We start from the raw sequence: 22,669 nt of genomic DNA, 5'->3' as shown, positions 1-22,669 counted from the left end.
TGAAATATGATTTATTTAATGCATTTCAGCCCCCATAATATTAAGATATAATTGAGATGCGAAGTAAAAAAAAATTGCATGCAGTCAGTATGGTACATGAATCATAGACTAAATTGCTTGTGATTTTAAAGGCACTTAGAGGAATCGTGAAATTTATATAATGCCTTCTTATGTTTGGAAAAGGTTGTAAGAACGGTTATTTTAGTGTTTCAGTGCTAAAAATAGGACTTTTTGAGTTGTTGTTAAACCTAAGATAACCATATATGTGAGCAAATCCAAATCTTTCTATGTCCAGTTCTCAAATAATTTTTATGAGTTTTTTCCTTTAAACCTCTCACATTTAGGAAAGTAGTTGAGCAGCATATAATTTCTATAAAGGCCATAATCTAGTTTTTATAATCTATACAACTGGATGAATGACAACAACATAAATGTTGCCAGCATGTTTAGAAGAATCAGTTAAATGGTACTTGGAATTTTGATGATTATTGCTTTGAAAAGACTGAAAATCACAGGTCTTGGCTTTATAGTTTAATTACTTGCTTAACAATTGCTGGTGATTCACTAAATCACAAGGCTTCCAAACAAATAACGTCAGTAGCTGCTGCCATGCCTGAGCAACTCCAATTTTCCCAACAATGGCTACCAAACTGTGTTTAGCCTAATATGAACTGTTAGTTTAACAGCAAGCAATAGGAGTTTCAAGCATGCCATTGATGAGATGCCAGCAAATTGAGCACTTTACGAGTGGTGACACTTGTGTCAAGAGTAACTTTAGCATGTTTCATCAAGACCAGTTGGAGAAGCAAATATAGTAATTATCCACATCCTTTTTTGATATTGGATTTAATAATCATGAACACTGTCCAGCTTTCTAGGGCTTCTAATTAATAATTGGTTCTTAAAAACACTGCATGTGGTCCCTCACAGTTTGAATAAGACTGGGAAACAGGGCAAACTTAAGGTCCTTCTTATTTCTATGGGCCTGAGTCAGAATTCCTGGTGGCAGTTTAAAAGAAGAGCAAGTTTTCAGAAGAGAGTCACTTGTCCTGGGGGAAAATTTAATTTGTGACTTTATTGACCTGTGCTCCCTTTCCTCATTGTGTCTTAACTTTGTGGCATTTCTGTGGTTATGTGGCCCTTCCATCTTGCCCTTTTGCAATGGCAAGCTCTTTATTTCAAACGGCTTCTTCTAGAATTAGATGAGTTTCTCAGTTCTTAGTTAGCAGCTACAGTCTTTTGCTCACTCGAGAATTATCTTAACCCATGTTCTTTAGTATTTTACTGTTGAAATAATGTAAAACACAGTTCTGCATTTAAGCAGTGATAGTAATGCTGAGTATTTTGAGTGCTTACTCATTCCAGGCACTATGCCAAGAACTCCACATACATTTTATTAAATTGTTATACCATGAGGTGGCAATTTTATTATCCTTACGATAGGAATAACTGTGGTTTAGAGAAGTTAGGTAATTTACCCAGAGTCACTAAGCAGTCAGTTTGGCTCCAGACCTATGCTTTGGGCTACTATGCTGTACCACCTCTTTAGTGTAAGTGGGTACTCATAGTTGAATTGTGAGATTACTTATTCAGGTGAATCACTGTAGGAAATATGCTCCTTCTTGATATAGATGGGTATTTAAAATTTTTTTAAAAATTGCAATCCACAGTAATACATTTTTTTCTCTAAGATTGGCACCTGAGCTAACAACTGTTGCCATTCTTCTTTTTTTTTCCTTCTGCGTTTTCTCCCCAAATCCCCCCAGTACATAGTTGTATATTTTACTTGTGGGTCCTTCTAGTTGTGGCATGTGGGATGCCACCTCAAAATGACCTGATGGGCAGTGCCATGTCCATGCCCAGACCCCAAACTGGTGAAACCCTGGGCTGCTGAAGCAGAGCTCGTGAACTTAACCACTCGGCCATAGGGCTGGCCCCCACAATAATACATTTTACATTTTGACCCAGTGCACACATATATTAACTGAAACAGAAATAATATTTACAGTAATTTATTCTATTTTCTGCCCTCATATTTTCAATTTTGATTTTAAAAATGCTGGTTGTGACCCCCTAAAATGATTTCACAGTCCACTAATAGGTAGCAACCTATAGTTTGAAAATCATTGAGAAAGAGTGCTGGCCTGTGGCGTTCATGCCAGTCAGTGAAATCTCTGTTCCACTGGTTCTACTCTTGCTTATATGCTGCCTCATGTACTTGTACTTCTAATTTTGTCAGTTTTCTGATTTCGTGAGACCTTGAATAGTTTTGCCGTTAGGCATTTGTGAGTGATTGAATTCTGATGATGGATTGATACTTTTCCCGAGACTCAGAATTTCTCCTTTGCCGTTTTTACCATGATCCTTTGGGGATCACATGGAGTTAAGATGACAGAGTTGTCCTCAGAACTTGACTTTCCAGAGGCTACCTCACTTTCTTTCTGAAGTTCTGCTATGCCAAGCTGGTTCATTATGGCATTTGAAGGAAACTGAAGTAGAAGAATTTCTCCCCTCAGTTATGCCTCTTCTACTTTGTCTCATGTTGTGCTTGACACAGTATACCAAATGTGTTTTAAATAGAATTGGGAAGATGCAGCAGTGTCTTATCTTTGTCATCTTGTATCCCTTGCCAGGCAGACCTACCTAAGTATTGGCCAGAAGGCTACACTGAGGTTATTGCCCCACTTGCCTTGCCTAGGATGAACTGGTAGCACAGGACTGGGGTAGTCTAGGACATGAGGTTTCCATGTCACCTCATCAATCCCTCCTTGAGCCTGCAAATTTGAATGCCTAGTCTGTGCCAGAAGGCTCTATGGTTACAGTGGGGGACATGACATACACCAGTCACTGCTCTCTTTGAGTGTACGTTCTAGTGGGGAAGACAGACAATAAAGAAGCAAAAAGATACTTATTTATTTGTTTGCTTTCCAAATGCAGTAAGTAAATAAGGAACAATAATGTAGAGTAAGATATTAGAGATTTGTTAGAGATTGCAGCATTTCTCCACTCATTTGGGCCCCACACCCAGGGCTGTTAGTTTCCCCAGGACCTACAAATCCTCCAAAGAGATGCAGAATGTGTAAGCCCAAGACCACCATAGGATTTTCATTTGTGAGAGGCCTGTAACGAAAGGGGAGAGTGTTGTGAAGAATAGGACTGATGCGATTCATAGAGGAAAGGCATTGGTAGCACTCGGAAGCTTGTTAAAAGTGCAGGCTCTCTGCCGCAGCTTGGACCTATTGAAGCAGAATCCACGTTTTAGCAAGATCCCCAGGTGAATCCTTATGCAAATTAAAGCTTGAGAAGTACTGCTAGAGTTATGTTTCTCTACTTGGCTGCTGTAGAGAAATAGAGTTGGACATGATAAGTCACGCCAGTGAAATGACATTTGGCCAAACCTTAAAAGCATCTGCCGGGGTGGAAATCATCAGGTGCCCCCGCTTTACTCACTTCTGCTACGCCCAGTACATCCGTACAAGGCAACCTGTCCTGCCCTTTTGACACCTCCCTCCCCCCCGCCCAAATGGAGCACCTGAAATTAGTCCTCTCCCAGCATTATTCAAAAATCCCACTGGTATGCTCCAGTCCTGTATGTATATCCCAGCACCAGGCATTTTCTCTGTCTCCCTTCTCCCCGATATGAGAGCCTTTTTGTCTGTAGCCCCCATGCTCAGGGGCTCCCCTCACCGTGCCTGTGCCTAATAAACCTTTGAATTATGTGTGATCGCTGGCTCAGCTGTGGTGTGTTTTGACCTCCAGTACTTTTAGAGAGAGGGACCTGTAGACCCAGGTGTGGGCCATGTCGAACAGAGATCGTTAAAAAAAAAAGAGAGAGAGAATCTTGATTCTCAGACGCCACTCCAGTCCAATGAAATCAGCATCTCTGCAGGGTGGGACCTGGCTGCAGTGTTTTTCAAAGCTCTCAGGTGATTTCAAGGGGCAGCCAAGGTTGACAACCTCTGCTCTAGAGGAAAATAATGTTTTTGTTGTCAGGGCCGTAGAACGTTTAGAAGCTACTCACACTAAATTCTGGCTGATATTTTAAATGTCAATCCCTGAAATACACCCTTCTGGGGCAGATGTGTATGTGTACAGCAGCTGAATATGCCATTAGAGTTGCTTGCTCCCATTCCTACAGAACTGTGGCAGAACTGACGGCAGCAGAACAGAGAGCTACCAGAATTGAATTTGAGTCCTTGCAATGAGACTGACATCAGATCCTAGGAAAAAGATGTTGCAACAAATGTGACTCAGTTGGTAAATAAATAATAGCATTTTTGCATTTGAAAAATAACAGTTTCTTTTAAAGTCAGGACATTTTTGTGTGTCATTGTCATCTAACTCAGACCAGAATCTGCTTACCTTTTATGAAACCATCAAGACCTAGGTTTCTATCTGATCTCTGAAATTGGCACCTCTAGTCCCAAACCTACACACCCTGGAAGGTTTTTGTGTCAGCCTTGTTTTTGCCTTTAGCTTCTTCAGATGACACAGAGCAGAAAGGATCAGCTGGGCGTCCCTCAAAGCCAGAAGATTAAATGGAATTGAGAGAAGGTATTCTGAGGCGGGAAACAGTGGTTAGATGAAGGGACACAAAGGGAAAGATTTTGAGGTCCTTAGGTTTTATGAAGTTTGATAAGTCAGGGCTGTATACCATGGTTTGGAAGAAAAACTCAGGTGGAAAAATTGAAAGGAGGTCCCTAAAATTTTGTGGGATGTAAAAAAGAGAAATTTTAGGAGAAAAGGTTTGCATGCTAATAATGAGCCTGATTTGAAATATTGTCCTTCCAGCACTTTGATATGTGTCTATCAGTAGTCTGTCTTTGACGTTCAGACCCTGTATGAGCTGGCTTAACTTGTGAATCCTGACTAAAAGGGAACAGTTGGAGATGGCGGGTTCAGTGGTCGCGTATAACAGCGATTGGCTCCCAAGTTGCAGAGGCCAATAAGCGGTTCCTTCCAGGGTAGAGACCAAGGGAAGCGGCTTGCTTTTGCTTTGTCTTAGTGTCTGCATGTCTTTGACAAGCGAACAATAAAATGTGCTGTTTGATTCCAGACTGTCTTGCTTCTTTTCTGTGTCCCTCCTGCAATCTTTCTTTTTCATGTCACATTACATGAGGTGCTTTTCACCTCTCTTTTCTGACCCTGGGTTCCAGTGTTCATTGGTCGCTCTCACCCAGGATGTGCTCTAATTGGCAAAACTGTAACCTGGTAGCAGCAGTTCACTGTTTCAGTTTCCTAATTGGTGTCAGGGGCTGCTGGTGGAGCCCAGCCATGTTGGATTGATTGATAGATCAGCCACTGTGACTGCCAAGCTTCTGTCTGTCCAACAGGTTTATTACTTTTGAAACTAAAAATTAAAATGTTAAATATATTCTACAGTGTTCATAACGGGTCTGAACTAAAATCAGCTATTCGTCATTAAGGAGCACTTTTAATGTTACCTGAATGTCCTTGGGTTTGCAACTCAAAATTTTGTTCTATTTCTAACTCACAGCTGGCTGTTTTCTTGCTTTCATAATGCACTATAAAGCTGCATTATATTTCACACTGCCTGCTGTTCAGTGGGTTTCTTCTTTTCAGAAGTAATGCAGACATGGTATTAAATGTGCATGTGTGTGGGTGGGGGTTAAGGGGACAGGGGAGTTAAGGGGTGGGGGAGTGTAGCATTGAAAATATTCTCCTAGAATTTGAAATTTCCAAGCTCATTTACATTGGTCAGTAAGAATGTAGATTGTTATGTTATTGGTGAATCATAAGAAAAAATGATACAAGTTCTTTTTCAAGAGGTTTTCATGTAATTGACATTTATGTTGAAGATATAACTGAGCATTCAGGCATATGAGTGTAATATAATGACTGTTTATCCAAATTAATGCCTGAAGTTACAGAAGGCTACAAAATACTGCATTTTAAGATCTAATTTTAATACTTTGATTAGCATATTACATTCCAGTATAATAAAACAATGCAGTGATCTTAAATCAAATATTACCAGTGAGTAAACCTCTTTGACATTTTTGTCTCATTTAATTTCTGTAGCTAGTACTTAATCATTTATAGCAGTGTTTCTTTTGTAGAGAGATAAGTATGAGTCAATCTTTATCAACAAACATTGTGTAAAATATTCTAATAATACTATCTTACATTTGTTTGCATTATACTGCTTTGCCAAAGAACTTTCATATATCATCTCACTTGGTTCTTTGAATATCCCCAAAGTTAAGAATTATTATTTTACATTTTATTGAAGAATGGACTGAGAATCAAAAGTTAAGTAACTTGATGGAAATCACTACCACCACATATGTGACTTGAGTCATGACTTGAACTAGTCCTTGTGACCCCAAGTCTGGTGTTTCCCACAATAATGCACTGCCCTCTATGTGACGAGTGTTGTATTAGTGCTTTGGGGGCAACAAAGATGAGTCACACTCTCTTGGTCTTAAATTCTGGGTAAGAAGATAGACACATGCCTATACAGATAGGAACACAGAGTGCTAAACGGCTGAAGGAGTAACTCAGGCTCTGGAGGTGGGGTTGGACCACAGGAGTGAATGAGGAGAGAACCTGCCACAATTTCTTAGAAGAGTGAGTATCTGAGCTGGAACTTGAGGGACATAGGGATTTGAAGGGTATTTGTCCTTAAACAGCTGGAACAAAAAGGTACAGAGATAGGAGAACATAGGTTCTGTTTCAGGATGCTGAGTAAATGAAGGTGGTTAGAACTTAGCGTGCTGGGTAAGGGATCACTACTTAATAGTTGACAGGTTTGGGAGGCAGGGAGCAGCCAAAGTGCCACTCTGGTGGCTGTGTTGAGGGTGAATTAAAGGGTAAGAGAGAAAAAAGGGTAATCTGTTAAGGAATGTGGTGCAGCTTTCCCAACAAGGAGAGGCACTTTGAAGTAGGGGATTGTTCACTGGAAGTCAAAAGGGAAGATTAGATATGGTGGACGTTGGTGAGGTTAGAGTATGATTAGAAGTGGGAGGTCAGAAAGGAGAAGTGAGCCGGGGCACATAAAGGCTACTCTGGTTTTGAAGACTGGTAGGAATCACATTTCAGTTTAAGATTTCAGTTTAATTAAGGTTGGTTTATTACTGAACCAGCAAACGAGCAATTCTAAGGGTGTATAATAATATGAGTTAAAGACCCAAGTACCTGGATGGGGCTTCCTCTTGCCTTCTTAGTTCCTCACAGAGCAAACCTAAAGTTCTCTGGTCATTATAGCTGTCATGGAGGAAGTAATCTGCCATGTTAGTGGCAGTCAGCACCAGAGGTTCTCTGGCTTTCATATGTGAAGTTGAGGAAGGGGTCATCTTAACCCTCAGGCATCTACTTGATACCACAAGAGGAAAGCCTTCCTGTGCTTGGTCTTGTGTTCCATTTCTTACTCTCTCCTTGGGCCCACCATCGACCTGGCCATGGCCTGTAACAAGGAGTAAAAGTTACTGCAGTGTGAGTTCAGTGAAGCTCAGAATGGTGACAGCTTTAGGTTGGGTTAATGACAAGTTATGTTACAGATTGCTATATTTGAAGTACCTCTAAGACATTCATGTGGATCTGTTCATTAAGTAAATTGGAAACAGGTTTGGAACTGGGGAGGCTGTTAGGGTGGAGAGAGTTCTAGGAATCTTTCTTAAAGAGGTAAAGATCTGGGAATGGGTGAGATCTCCAAAGAATAGAATGTGGAGACTACAGAGGAGCCATCAGCAAGGCACCGAGAGAATCCGAGTGTCAGGCAGCCAACAGAAGAGAGAGTTTCGAGAAATGAGGTGGTTTGGCAAAGGCAGAGTTTCCAGAGAGGGCCAGTGGGATGGGCACTGATGAGAGGCCATTGAATTAGATGATTATTGATCAGTAGCTACCTTACATAATATGTGTAATGAAACGGCATTGTAATCAGAACCTGGATTAGCTGGTTAAAGAAGGGGAAAAGGAAAAAGCAGAAGCAGTTATTATTCTGTCAAGACTTTAATCTTGGAAAGAAAGGCGATAGAGAATATGTACCTTGAAGAAGAAGCAGTGTTGTGGGAGGTTTTCTTTAAAGAGATTAATGTGTTTGAGAGTTGGGGAGAAAATCCAATGGCAAGAGAAAGATGGAAAATATGCAAGCAAGAGGTGTTAATAAATTGATAGAGCAAAATTTCAGAGGATTTTGGGAGGGAGTATGTTCAAGGGTAGAAATGAGGGTCTTTGGAAGGGAAAGGGAGAACCCTTCCTCTTCAGAGTGAGAGAAGACGGAAAGGAAGGGTGATTTGAGGAAACTTAAGCAGGAGAGAGGGAAGTTTGCATCCTCATGGCCTCCATTTTCTCAGTTATGGGATTTACTGAAAGTCTACATTCTTCCATGTAAATCCTGAGTCAGTAGGGGACTGAGGGAACCCAAGGTGAATAAGGTCAGATAAGTCAGGTTGATGGAATTCCCAGTCCAATGTCCTGAGCAGGTGCATCCTCATTGCTAATTAGATGTTGACACTTCTTACCTGACTTAATTGCCCCCTTCCTGGCACATGTGCCCCAACTTCAGCTTTCAAGAGGTCTGTTGGACTTCTTTTAGTTTTTACCCTTTATCCCTGATATGATTCTCTTCATGTGACAGCTCTTCCTTCTTGCCTGGGTCAGTCCTCCTCCCTTAGCAGGATCCTTTCCTCGTCAGACCTCCAACTATAGGCCCTAGCCTAGTCTTTCCCTCGGACTTGGTAGGCCTCTTCTGGAACTTGCCTGTGTTCTGTGCTGCTAAGAGAGAAGGAGGCTGAGGTTGCCCTCTGGGCCCTTTTCTCAAATGTTTTAATCAATATGTTTGTTATATGAACACACGAATATATTAGAAGATCCTTCAGAGTATGGATATCCTGGAATTTAAGGGTACATTAAGATACTTCTTGGGCAAGGTGAGACCTTTTAAAAAAATTAGAATGAAGTCTTAAAGATGTCTCACAGATTTGTTTCCCATCAGATTAATTTTTTCTTGCTAAAACATACTTTTGAGTCTTAAGATTGAATTCTTCCAGTGCTTCTGAAATTTATTCTGACTTCCTGACAGTAGAAATGGACATCCAGTTCCAAGAATAGCCTTAAAGATTGTCAATTTAAAACGGTTTGATATGTAAGTGATAGAGCTATTTTAACAGTCTTTCATTTTTTGAAAAATAATACTTGTTTTAAAAGTTCAAGCTGTGTTAAACCAATTGCTTACATCCAACTTGGCAGCAGTTAGATACTATTATAAACCGCATGGGCAAGGTTCAGTGTTGGAAGCTTGGAGGGTCTGAAGTTTGTTACATGTTTTATCAAATTACCAGCTTTTCAGGCATTTACAGATATGTGTAGATTGTTTATTACCTACCAATCTGGGTAGGAGCAGAGCTGGTTGATGGCTGGTGAGAAGTTAGAAACGAGTACAGCTGTTCCAGAGACTTGGCGTGTATATTCAAAGAGAAGGAACGCTGACATTTCTCTTCATTGTGGTTAATAAAGACAGCTGAGGAAGGGGCCAGAAGCATCAAAAGTTTACAGAATATTTATGATTTCCCATGAAACCACTCTTTATGCTCCATTTTGGAGAATGAGCTATCATCTGTTTCACAGGCTTGCTTATAGTGGGCTCTTAACTGTATGTGGTTCTAGTCTAAGGATCATGGGTTTATATGTAATGTGTGTGAAGATATGTTTCAATAAACTTTACTCCTTAAAGCTCTGTTGTACTTTGGATTCTGATCATTGCACCCATATCCCATATAGGGCTGCTCATAAAAAGACAAATCAGTAGAGATTCTGATAAGCAGGTGGAGACTGATATCTTATTAAAAGAAAAATATCTATGTATATGTATCAGAAGTACAGCCTACAGACTCATTCACATGGATCGTCTCATTTGCTTATCACAGATTCCTCTGAAATAGGCGTGCTTTCTTTCAACCACTATATACTGTCTCATCCATATCCATGACTCTAGCCATCAGCTGTGAACCACAACCCCAGAATCTATGTTCTTACACTCTATTTTTCAACATGTAATATTTAACCAGTCTTCTCTTCCCACCTGCCAACTTCGTTGGAAACTGGTGTTCTCTTTCTCAGTGAGTGAGACTACCAGCCATGTCAGAAATCCAGCTATCTTCCATGCCATCCTTCTCTCCTATTCCAAACCCTGCTGATTCTAATTCCTTCTGACTCTGGAATCTAAACGTGCTGCCACAGACGTTGTTCTCACCTTCATGACACTTAGCCTGTAATACTTCAAACATATGTCAACTAGTCTATTTGCCTCTGTGTTCTGCATTGCCTCTGGAGTAGTTTATCTCAAATGAAACCTGATATGTCACTCCCATGCAAAAAATCCTACAGTGGCCTCCTTCAGTCTTCAGGTAAAGTGGAGCTTCCATATAGTACCGAGGGCCCATCTTCATAGTCTACCCATGCTTGCTTTTGCCACCTTTTCTTTGGCCGTATTTCTGAGTGCAGCTTAGACTCCACTGCCCTGAACCCGTTGGTAGGTTGCTGAACCTACGGTGCTTTGACGCTGCCAGCCCTCCGTGCTTTAATGCCTGTGCCTGTGAATATCTGTCTACATATTTTCCACTTAACTCTTTCTTGAGCCCCATCTTCAGGGAACATTTTGTTAGCATTCTCCATCTACTCTGAAGTTTGTTGTCCTTCCTCTCTGTTCCTGCATTCACCTCCTCAGTAGACGGTGAGCTCTTAGCGGACAAGGGCAGTGTGGTGTTAATCTGTTTCTCCAACACCTTTTATCGTGCCTGGAAAAAATAAGTATGCAATGGATGTTTGCTGAACGTTGCCCATGTCTGAGTGTGCACAAATATTAAACAACTAAATGACTTCCTCAGGGTTACAGCATTAGAATTAACTACCACTAACTCCAGGGTCAAAGTTCTTCTACTATAGATCTTGTACTATTCTGCTTTTATATATAACAGTTCTTAAAAAAATAAGTCGTGATTCAACTGACCGAATCTTTGGTCTTGGTTGACTTATCCTTCTTGGTTTAAAAACAAAAAGAGTATTGATGTTAAAATAGCATTGTTAGCAGGGCTGGGTGCTGGTACATTGTGTCATAGGTGAAAAATATCAGCCACAGATCTTTTAAAAATTTTCTGTAAATAACAAAAACTCAGCAAAAACTTCACTTTACTATCCTGAAAGTGTAACTAGAGGAACCATGTCCCCTGTGAGTAATGCATTTAATTAAGTTCAATTTTAATGTTTAAAGGTAACGGATGAATTTATTACTCCCAATATTTGTATCTTATAATAATGAAATTCAGTCATTTTGAAATGGATTCCAGAGTCACAATAGTGCCGGGTTAATCTGTGATGTATCCATGGTTTGTACTTGCAACTTTGCCACATAATCAGGCTCTTTAAAAATTAGTCTTACTTAAATGAGAAATTGTCTGCCTCCCATTCTTCAGAAGACAGGAATCTCTCTCGTTTCTAATGAAGACTGAAGTGGTTTTTCCCACATCCTTTTTTCTACTGTGCTATCCCCTCCACTCCATTACAGGTATTATTATTGCATAAGGATTGTTTTGTGTTTTGAGAATTTATTTTTCTCCTCAAAACTCCCCCACCTTTCTCCCTTCCGAACAGACAAATTCAAAGAAAGAATAGCCACTTTCATCCATTATAAATGATTTTTCATTTGAGCATGTCATTTTGCTTTTTTGTTACAGTGGAGATCAAAGGGATGCAGGTTCACCACGAGTGTTCAGCGGTTCTTTTCAGTTCTAGACCTTGAAGAAATAGGATCTAGTTTAATTTGCTGCAGCCTTAGATCTTCCCAAGGCATGTGGCACTCAGATGGCTGGGTATTACTACATGCTGTGTGTGTGTGTTTTAAGAAAGTGAGAGAGCTGGAAATTTGGTATTTCGTATGCTTTGCAATGCATATTCCAAAGATACACATCTCAAAGGAATTTATTTGTGTTGGAATATTGCTTGTTTTTATTTAAACTAAGTTAGGAGTCCTTTAAAGATTCCTGTTTAAAAATACTTTCTCCACAGTTTGAACTCTGGTATCATATGGATTTTGAATATTCTGTACTTGCTTGGCTTTTATTTTTTTTGAGGTTAAAAAAAAAAAGAATTTTAATCCGTTACTATGACCAGATACAATATGTCCCTTTTAAGCAATGAACTCTGAGTTGTTTGTTGTCTCAGTTTGGAGTATTGGTAAGATGAGATGAGGCAAGATCAATCGTTACGTATATTTAAAACCAGGAGCAATGAATTGCACTTTAAATAACTGTGAGACATTGACAGATTTATAAATTAAAAACAATTGAGCTATTTTTGAACACCCTGCTTTCTACTTCATTCTGTGAATCCTGTATTTATGTCATGGTGTTATTGTGAGACCACGGTTGGATAATGTTAGACCAGAGCCTTGGAGTACCTAAAGTCTGATCATTCTTAGTCCTCAAAATTTCCATATGATGTATTCGATATTTCCTTTAAACCAGGCCACTTTCCTTCAGTCTCATCACTGTCAACTAATCTCACCTTTATCACTGATCTCTCATCTAAATGCCAGAATTTCTTTTGCTCCTATCCCTTATTTTTCCAATTATGGTCAAAGTCCCATTCTCCTTCCAGTTGCATTGAATATCTACTCCAAGATTTATAAGCCAGATGTTATTCTTAGGGTTCTGATGAATTGCATAGTTTATCAGTGTTGTCTACAAATGATTGCAGTATTCTTCCGAAGTCTAATACTAACTCACTTATTGCATTTGAACTAATAAATACTTAATTTATCTGCGTATTTTTGTGCTTAATTATTCCTGGTCCTTCCCTAAATCAAACTGATTCGCATGTATCCATTTCTTTTTTATCTTTTGGTGGCAAAAGTGTTTAAATAAATTTTTCGGAGACTAAAGGCCAAAAATGGTTTATTTGGTGAGTGGGTTCTGTTTTCCAGTTTCTCTCTCATTGGCAAGGCATATTTGAAAAAGTGTGTTTATTTGCATGTAGAACCTGTGTTCTGGTTTTTATCTTACTTTACATGCAATTTATGGGTGAGGATCTGAAGATATGCAAAACCCTCGTGTAGTCAGGTTTATAGACCCTGACACACCTGTTACTAAGAATTAAAAAAAAATTTTATTCAAAGTCAATACTATATTCTAGCTGGTTTCACTTGCCAAAAATCTGGCCATTGCACAAATGGAATAATTTAAATTTTTTTCTTCTCTCTGAATATTTTACATATTTATTTCTATCTATTCTATCCATATGGAAAAAGTGGGTTTGGAGTGTCCACACATAAATCTGTCTATAAATAGATAGCCACACTCTGTCTAACTATGTTGAAACATATAGACATTTAAAATCAACTAAAATATCAACTGAACTTTTGAAAAGGATTATTACTGTAAAATTTTTTTGGTAGCTAATTTATTAGATTTATTTATTTATTAGAAGATTCTATTGATGCATTTAAACTTTGAGTGAGTGTCTGTTATGACATGTTTGAAAAGTGTATATTTTCTCATTTGAGCAAGACATTATTCTGATTGTCTTGAATTCATATTCTAAATGGCTCTTTCATTTTGCTTTTCCTTCTTGACCATTTTTAGATTCTGCTTTTTGTGGGAATGAGTAAATTTTCTCATGAAGGTTCACATGTACATTCTGTATAAGATATACCTTGGTATGTTTATCCAGTAACACTCAGCACAATCATAGGTGAGCTAGATTTGATGAAGCAAGACTGTTTGCAATGATGTTTCTTATTATTGGCCAAAAGATATGATTTAGCAAACTAAGAAGTAGTTGCTTTGCTGATAGGTTGCCCCATACTTAAAATACAGGGTAGATATTTGTAAGTAGACCTAAGATAAGCTTGAGAGTCTCAACTGTGGCTAACACTTTGAAAGTGAATAAAACTCCCTAAAAATGGGTCACCCCACCTGAATAGCATATTCAAATAATTGGAATAATTTCATGCTCAAGTGGAAAATATGACTTAATGCCTTTCAAAGCCATAATAGGCATTTGATCAAAGTTTAAATATATCAGTAGTACCTACTCGTGAGTTTGCTGTTTTTCCCCCTTTTTAGTGTTCAGAGAAAGAGAAGCAGGGCTACAGTATTGAGACCTCTTTTAATGAGTAAGCAGAATATGAGATAAGGAGCTGGCATGGGCTCACATCAGTGAGTGCCTGGCAGTGGCGTGTGGCAATTTTCTGAAAGTCTGTGGTATTCTCTTTGGTGTTTGGTCTTTGGAGGAAGTGAACCCAATACTGATGATTAATGAGCACAGGTGCTTAGTGGTAATGTTAGTAGTTTTGTTTGAGAGAGGTCACATTTAATGCCTGTGTACAGATTTTGGAGTCGAGAGATTTGGCCAACCCTTTTCTTTCTTCTTAAGGGTGCAGAGCCTGCACTGTACACTACCTTTTATCTTTGTGTTCTTACATGGGGCAATTCCTTACGTCTCAGGCAGCTTTGTGTGCCCACGCGTACTCACCTTAAACCATTTCTTCTTTTTCCATTGTCCTAACTCTTGCCCACCAAATTGACAACAGGTTTTGTCCTTTACTTTCTGCATTCTCTTTGTGAGCTTAAGAAAGCTGATCAAGTCTGGCTCAGTTATACTCATCAAGGAAAAGATGCAGAAATGAGGCAGCACATCTTTGCCCAGATTCCTGTACTCTCGTTCTAGCTGTGGGTCCTTAGCAGTCATATACTCTTGCTGGGCCTTTGTTTCCTCCTCTGAACACAGATGTAGTTTGAAAGGAAGGATTTCCCAAGTCCTTTGACTCCAGAAAATTCTGTGTCTATGAAAGTCGTATGTTCTGTAGGGAAGTTAGACCTCTCACTAGCCCGGTGTCATCACCCTCTGAGACTTGGTGATAAGAAGTCCCCTTTAGGCTTTGCAGCTGCTTTAGGACCATTTTCTGATGGAAAAATACATTCAGAATTGCAAACAATTGCCTTCGAATTTAGTCTTTGAAACATGACTTATATAAGTCTTTTCTGTGCTTTTTGTATGTATGTCATATTTTTCTGTTTTGTGTTTAGTAAAGGTCTCAAGCGCTTCTTAATTTCAGTTTGTTTATCTGTAAATTGAGATTTTTGACACCTCTTCAAGCAAATATTGGGTTTATTTACTGTTTACTTTTAGGATGAGCCTAATATGCAGAGACTTGTAGATTATTACTCTTATTACTTTGGAAAAGAATTGTTTCAAGGGATGAGTACGGAAACTTTCCCTACTACTTGGAATTTGTTTGGTTTTATTACATTTCTTAAATGAAAGTTCAGAGCCTGGAGGAAAGTAGTGGTGTAAGTATATTTCAAGAATGTATAATTGGTTTGAATTCTTTGGTAGGGAAGAATTTTATAAAATTAGAGTATCGTTATGAGTATAGTTTAGGTTTTTGCTTATATATGTAGAGACCCTCAAATCTTTTTGAAATTGAAGTCATAATTTACTCAAATAATATTAAAGTTACAATATTGTTTGGTTTGTACATATATGACTATTTCCTCCTTTTGTTCTCCATTTAATGATATTCTATGGTATTTGCTTCTCCATGGTAGTGATGTATCATGAGAAACTAGAGTAGTAGATGGGAACAACCTTTCTCCAAGGGAGCCCAGAGGATATGACATGCAGTTGCCATGTTAGCCCAAGTGGCTCCTGTTTCTGTCCTTCTTCTCAGCCAGTAAGTGTAGGTAAGTGGGCACAAAAGAAATGATACTGAGAATCATCTTTCTTACCAGCATTCAACAGAGAAGCAGAGCTGTAGTGGGATGTATGATTTGAAAAGCTGTTTTCATTATAAACTATAGGGCCAGATTTTTAAAAAGGTAATCTCTGAGTAGCTTTTTTATTTAAAAACCTGAGAACATTTAAAAAATATCGACGCATAAAACAAGGAAACAATTAAGTGAACAATGATTTTAGTCTTATTTTGGGACATTGCAAGCCTGTGATTCTAGGTGAAGTGCCAACCACTTGAACTTGTGTTTGATGGCCCATTTGTGGGGCAGCCATATTGAGCACAAAAACAACTTGCCTCTAAAACATACAAAAGCATTTGTCAACATCCTGGAACTCCATGACCATTTCTGCTTCTCTTTTTCTTGATGACAAACAAGTAAACAAACAATAAATAAAACATACCTTAGGAAACAATGTCCTCTCTATTTGACTCATATTTCTTGTATTTAACAGGAATAATAGGTTGAGAGAACTTGTTGGTCTTCGTTGTGTGTATTTGGTCATTCAGAAAATTAGTGCTGTATTTAAGTCAGCTATTTTTCTGCTTTTTGGTAGGACTTGCATGTCAGATAAGCATCTTTGCATAGCTATTCATTTTCTTCTCCAAAGTATTGTAGAGGAGTAGGTTTTGTAGGTCTTCTGGTTAAGGCACCACATTTTCTATTAGAGTAGGATTGGCAAACTTTTTCTGTAAAGGGCCAAATGGTAAATACTTTAGGCTTTGCATGCCATACAGTTTCTCTTACAGCTACTTCACTCTGTCATTGTAGCATGAAAGCAGCCATGGATAATACATGAATGAGTGGATGGGGCTGCGTTCCAAGAAAACTTTATTTCCAGAACAGGTGGTAGGCAACATTTAGCCCTTGGTTCATAGTTTACTGACCCCAGTGTTAGGATGACAATTCCTGCTCTCTATATATTCGTATTTACAACACTGCTCCATGGTTATACCCATCATATAAATAAAGGGATATATAAGGAGGTTGATGATTATGTGTATTTCTAGTGTGCTAGCTGTAGCTCTACCCCTTTCTCTCTCACTTAAGAAAACATCCCAGAAGTCCAAGGAATGAAAGCAACTTATCACAGAGATAACTTTGAATCTTCTCTGATTGTGAAACATGTAAATCAGTCAAAATCTTCAGTCTTTTGTTAGTAGTATCAGATGACTTGTCATATTCCTCATAGCTGTGTGACACACCAGACTGTGGCTATACATCTTTGAGAAGTGCCAGTTTTAGAAGGTTAATTCTTTGGAGTTAACTGTGTGGGTCGCATAGAACATAATGTGTCAAAGCTGAAGCAAAACATCTTTGCTCATCCAGTGGTGTACAGTGGGCCACACAGAGCGCAGTGTGCACAAAATGCCCTCATTTGTTGTTCAGAGAGGTGTGTGAATAAAGTGAGCTCAGTGGTAATATGCCTTGTGTTTAATATTCTTAGATCTTTCCCTGTCTCTGCCTCCTGCAGGCTAGAATTACCACAGACTAATCTTGACGACATGTGACTGGATTTGGCCAACTTGAAAGTGTGTTTTATAGCTTTCTGGGAGGGGGTTAGATCAGCTTGTCTTGAGGTGATGTTTGGTCAACAAAGGGTAAACAGTTTATGTGGGATCTTCTAAGAACAAACCTAAATATATGAGATTAGAGTGAAACTAAAGGTGATGATGATGATGATGATTCAGATACAGTATAACTCTTATCTGACTTTCACAGAATCCACTTGGTGGCATAAGCAACTTCCATTCCCTCATGAAACTTGCTCTGTGATGTCCATGGCTCATTGGTGCTCATCATTAATAGATTGTCTGACATTTCTGTACATTTCTTACTCCATCAATTAAGTCAGATTCTTATCAAGAGTCAGTTGTGTTTGTTTGCAAACCTATTTATGTCAGTTATTATTGCTATCACATAATTTAATTAAATGTCATGTTACCTGTTGCTATTTGTATGAAAAATAAGGTGAATACTTTGGAAAGACTTGTAAAGGTAGTTTACTAAAAACTTTCTGTTGAATTAGGTATGGGTATGGGTGAGAGAACTGTGGGAAAGTTTGGAGGGGAATCTAGAAGGATTTTGCACTCTGATGCTCTATAAGGGTCGTCTGGTTCTCCCTCACCTTTAAAGAGACTAGTTGAAAGTGTAGATAATCCTTGATGAAGATTACAAGGAACTCAGCATAGCCATACTGTAAGAGAGGAGCTCATTCGCATGTTGGGCAATTGGCGAAGAATTTGTATTTTGATATTTTATTGCAACTTGATGTATAAAGTACATAGGTATCTTTTTTCACTTTTTATAAAGTATCATTTGTTGGTCCTGATTGTATCTGAGTGCTTCCCAAATGAGCCTCACACGGTGCCAGAGCTTTACATAAATAGAGTCTTGTACTTGATCCTCACAGCAGCCTATCTGAGGAGGGTCTGATTATGATCTTCATGTTAGTGGTGGGGAATCTAAGGCTTAGATAGCCTGTGTAATTTTCCCAAGGTCCTAAAGCTAGTAAATGCTAGCTCTGAGATTCACTGTCCTTGCCTCCCTCTCTATACCATGCCCCTGCCAGCAGCCAGCTCAAGACTTTTGAATGCAATAGTAGTTGGTAAGATCTTAACTTGTTATGAATCACTAAGCCACTCTTTCTTAGAATCAAACCTGGAGGTTGTCACAGAGTGAATTAATGTGCATTAGCGTGGGAAATAGAAACAAAGTTTGACTTAAACATTAACCGTGTTGTTGTTATGTCTTTTCTGCATTCTGGTCTTCTTTGCTCTTTGTTTGCTCACGTACCTACTTGGAACAAGTATATTGTTTTCACCTCTTAAAAAATGCTTTTAGGTACATGTACGATTTAATTTGATTCTTAAAAGAGAAGTAATAGGGCAGCTGTCACTAGCTCCATTTTTTAGATGAAGAAACTAAGGTTCATAGAATTTGAAAGAACCAAGAGGGATGTAGAGTTTGAATAACATATAGAAAAGATCCGCATTGCAGTTGAAAAGTTGGATAAAGAAATATTTTGCTGTATAATACAGGTATTTAGTTAAAAGAGGAGTAGGTTGAGGGGATTACCTTCTCCTAGTACTGTAGAGGTATGATATATAGAGGATTACGACTGGCTCTTTTCTAGCTACCTCTGAGTATGGGATTAATTTTTTTTAAGGATTCAATTTCAGCAGGAAGGATTAGTTTAAAGACGGGAACTAGTTCTGGTAGAAGGAAAGTCTGATAGTTAATCTTCTCTGTGGGATTGTATAGAACAGTTTTAGATTCTGTCCAGATTCAGAATAATAAACTAGCCAACCAAGTGCTAAGTTTTAGAGTTATATATATTGGTTTTACTCTTTTCTTTTTAAACAACAGTGGAATCATAAACTTGCAGCCTGTAACATTTGAATGCCCTCAAAATAAATTATATACTTAATTATATACAAAATAAATTATTTACAATAGACTTCATTGTAAATTATTTCCTACCATATTCTTTTCATTCTAGAGAAAATAGCGAATGGTGATATGAAACAGTGTATTTAGGTAGAAAGAGGCTTCTCAACAAAGTTTCACTTATAGCAGTTTATATCCTTTCCTACTGAGTGATTTAGTTATTATTCCTAATTCTCTGAAAGAACACTTTAATGGTAGACATAGACAGCAATAAACTGATTAGGATGAAGAGTGAAGAAGAGATAATGGATTTAAAAGTTAGAAATGTGAAATTCAGGGATAAGAGGTATTGTTTGACTAGATCATTGGGAGATAAATAGAAAAAGAGGTAATCAGGAGACGAGACACTTAGAAATCTACTTTCAGGAGGAGGCTCAGAGATTCACTGGACTGTCACCCATATGTATTAATTCTGCAGTAGAAGATTCCAGGATGACAGTGCTAATTTTGACTTACCAGAGAAAAACGTTTTACTTTTGGGGAAAAATTAGGTTTTTATATCTCACCACAAAGCACCACAATTTTACGTGGGCTAACTCTGTTGTGTCCTTAGTATCCCACGCTCACAAAATCAGAAATTAGAGAAGTAACCAAAAAATGGGTGAGGCAGCATTATGAGCAAAGATTAAGAAAACGAAGAATGTATTTGCTAAATCAGGAATAGAGAATTTTTTTCTCCAAAGTGCTACTAATTTTCCAGAGGAAAAAAAAAGAAATCAGACCACAAGTAAGGTGAGGGGGTTTTTAGAGTCATGAAAATGAAATGTTCAACTTGACCTCTTTGAACATCAAAACAAAGCAAAACAACAACAAACTCTAATGCATCACATACATTTTAACTCACTAAGGCCAAGAACAAAAGTGAGGAAGTAAAAATGAGGACGAAGAAATGAACAAAGAGAAAAAGACAAGAGAAGAAAGAAATTCCTGATAAGTGGAAAGATAGATAAAGGAGGGAAAGAATATGGCAAAGTGTTCAAAAACAAACACCAGAGGAAAGAGAATGAGGGAGTGTCCCCATCTACCCTAAACATGCCAATTCCAGTACTTTCTCAGGACTCCTGGCCCTTGCTTCTGCCTGCTAAACATGGCTCCATCTGGTTGAACTTTCTCAGAATTGTCCCTTTCCTGATCTCACATTTCCCAGAAGCTTGATCACACCACTTGTCTTACCTGAAGTCCATTCCACCTTACCTCAGCTTTGGTTCCTTGCCACTCTCTCCCCGTGGCTGCCCTCGAAAGCCGGTGAGATATATAGAACTTCACAGGGTCTTTCTGTTGAATTTATCTTTTTCTTCTCTGTTTTGGCTTTGCTAGTGAAGCCTTCCCCTTGTTGTTTCTAAATTGATGTATTTAAGTAATCTGATATACATCATTTAAAGGTCCTGTTCCCCCCACCCCAGCACACACTCATGCACACATCTCTATTGAGTAGAGTGCACTGGGTTTGACACAGCTGCACCCTTTTCTCTTACTTGCAGGCTTAAGTGGTTGAGAAGATTTCTGTTATCTGGAAAAGAAAATGTTTTTATATTTCGTTGAATCTTAGGACATATGTATCACAATAAATAAACAAGGTCATACTTTTTAAGTTTAGTAATTGTTTTTTCCATTCTGTGGGAAAATATGTTTCCTATTGATTACACACCCGAAAGTACTAATTTCAGGAGCACCTTGGATGAACACAATTATATGCCTAGGCCAGATGATGGCGGTTGTAATCTCATTTCTGGATATTGGACACATGAGTAGAGATTACTGTTTAAGTAAACTGACCCACATAACCCCTTTCTTTGGTTGGATGCCATATCCTAAATTAATCAGGAGTTAGAGAGCTGTTTGCTGCTTATAGCCCTGATTACATCCAGACATCGTTCTAAGTACATTGTTCAGAAACACCCATTTGGCTTGGTGTGCTGCTCACTAGTGTGATCTCGCTCTATAGTTGCTTCCAAGTGGATCCCAGTGATGTCACATTGTTCTCAATGATCTTTCAGGCTATCTTTAAAGTCTTTCTTCCCTTCCCTGTGCTACTGGCCACTCAATCTCAGCTCACTGGAATGTCTCTTCAGATTCTGTTGTCATGCATGCTCCGTGCTTGTTAAGCCTGGGCATGACGTGGCAAGAAAGCATTGCCTCCGCATCAGTAGACCTCCCTTGTGCAAGGACTTATGTATCTGAGGATTTTTTTCTCGACATGGACAGTGTAGAGGAAACTGTTCAGGTACTCCATGTGTTGCCAGTCCTTGAGTGCTGTCTGCTCTTCCACCTTTAGGGCTTCATGCATTCTGTTCCCTGAGCCCTAAGTCCTTTCTCTTGTCTAGTGCCTGAATAGCTACTCAGCCACTAGGACCCATCTCAAAGTTGACCTCCCCTGAAGGAGGAGCCTTTTCTGACTCCATAGGCATATTTTCCTTCTTCTTTGAAGTTCCATGCCACTTTTATCATCATATTATTTTGTGATTTTTAAAAATCGCCTGTCTGGGGCCGGCCCTGTGGCGAAGTGGTTGAGTTCTCGCGCTCTGCTTCGGCAGCCTGGGGTTTCGTTGGTTCGGATCCTAGGCGCTGACATGGCACCGCTCCTTGGGCCATGCTAGGGTGGCGTCCCATGTGCCGCGGCTGGAGGGACCCACAACTAAGGGTGTGCAGCTGTGTACCCGGGGGGCTTTGGGGAGAAAAAGGAAAAATAAAAAAAAAATTGTCTGTCTGATCCTTGTTAAATTCCTAGATCCTTGAAGCAGGGTTTTGTCATCATTGACATGCCTACTACAGTTACCAAAGGTTGTTGAACTTGGGGAGTGGCCAAATCTCTGGCCTAGAGTTGAAGCAGATGAAATGCGGGGTGCATTCTCTTCGCTTTGATTGGAATCTCCATGTTCTCATTCTCTGGCCTCCTTTGTCATATGTCTTTGACACAGCTGGAGTCTTGATGTTCTGGATTCCAGATCGATGTTCTGGAATTTTCCTCACATCATAGACAGTGTTGCTTGTTGTGACACTCGAGTTGTTAGTCTGCTCTTGTGTTGTTCAGCAGGACCTAGTGGTGTCATCATGGTGGTTGTTCTCTGTTTAACAACATATAGTAAAGATTTGAGCATCTTGCAAATATTAACCCATGTAATGTCATAAGGACCTTATGAGGGAGGTACTGTTAACATTCCCATTTCATAGACGAGGAAACTGATGCACAGAGGGGTTAAAGTAACTTGCTCCCTATCACTTAACTGGTAGGTAGAGGAGCTGAAATTCTAGCCCAGGAGTTCAGCTCTGGATTGCTTGGAATTGATCCCTGCACTTTCCTGCCAGCGTCATTGGTGCCGCTTTGTCTTCTGCCACTCGCATTGTTAATGTACCTTTTTAACAGAGAGAAGGGAGCATGTCTCAGCTCAGAACCTTGCCTTAGAGAGCCAGTTCCAACCAGAAATTCTTTTCATTGTGTTTTCCCCATTATCTTCTATTTATAACAGTTA

The 22,669-nt window shown here is 39.1% G+C and overlaps 1 protein-coding gene across 1 annotated transcript in view; it reads left to right on the top strand.

Annotated features, from left to right (window-relative positions):
• CHCHD3 (coiled-coil-helix-coiled-coil-helix domain containing 3) overlaps window positions 1-22,669 on the top strand; it is a 269,319-nt gene that overhangs the window by 127,114 nt on the left and 119,536 nt on the right. The gene's annotated exons all lie outside the window — the stretch shown is intronic.

Source organism: Equus quagga, chromosome 8, assembly GCF_021613505.1.
Source record: "Equus quagga isolate Etosha38 chromosome 8, UCLA_HA_Equagga_1.0, whole genome shotgun sequence".
In the NCBI taxonomy this organism is placed as follows: domain Eukaryota; kingdom Metazoa; phylum Chordata; class Mammalia; order Perissodactyla; family Equidae; genus Equus; species Equus quagga.
This window is presented reverse-complemented; position numbering and strand designations above follow the sequence as displayed.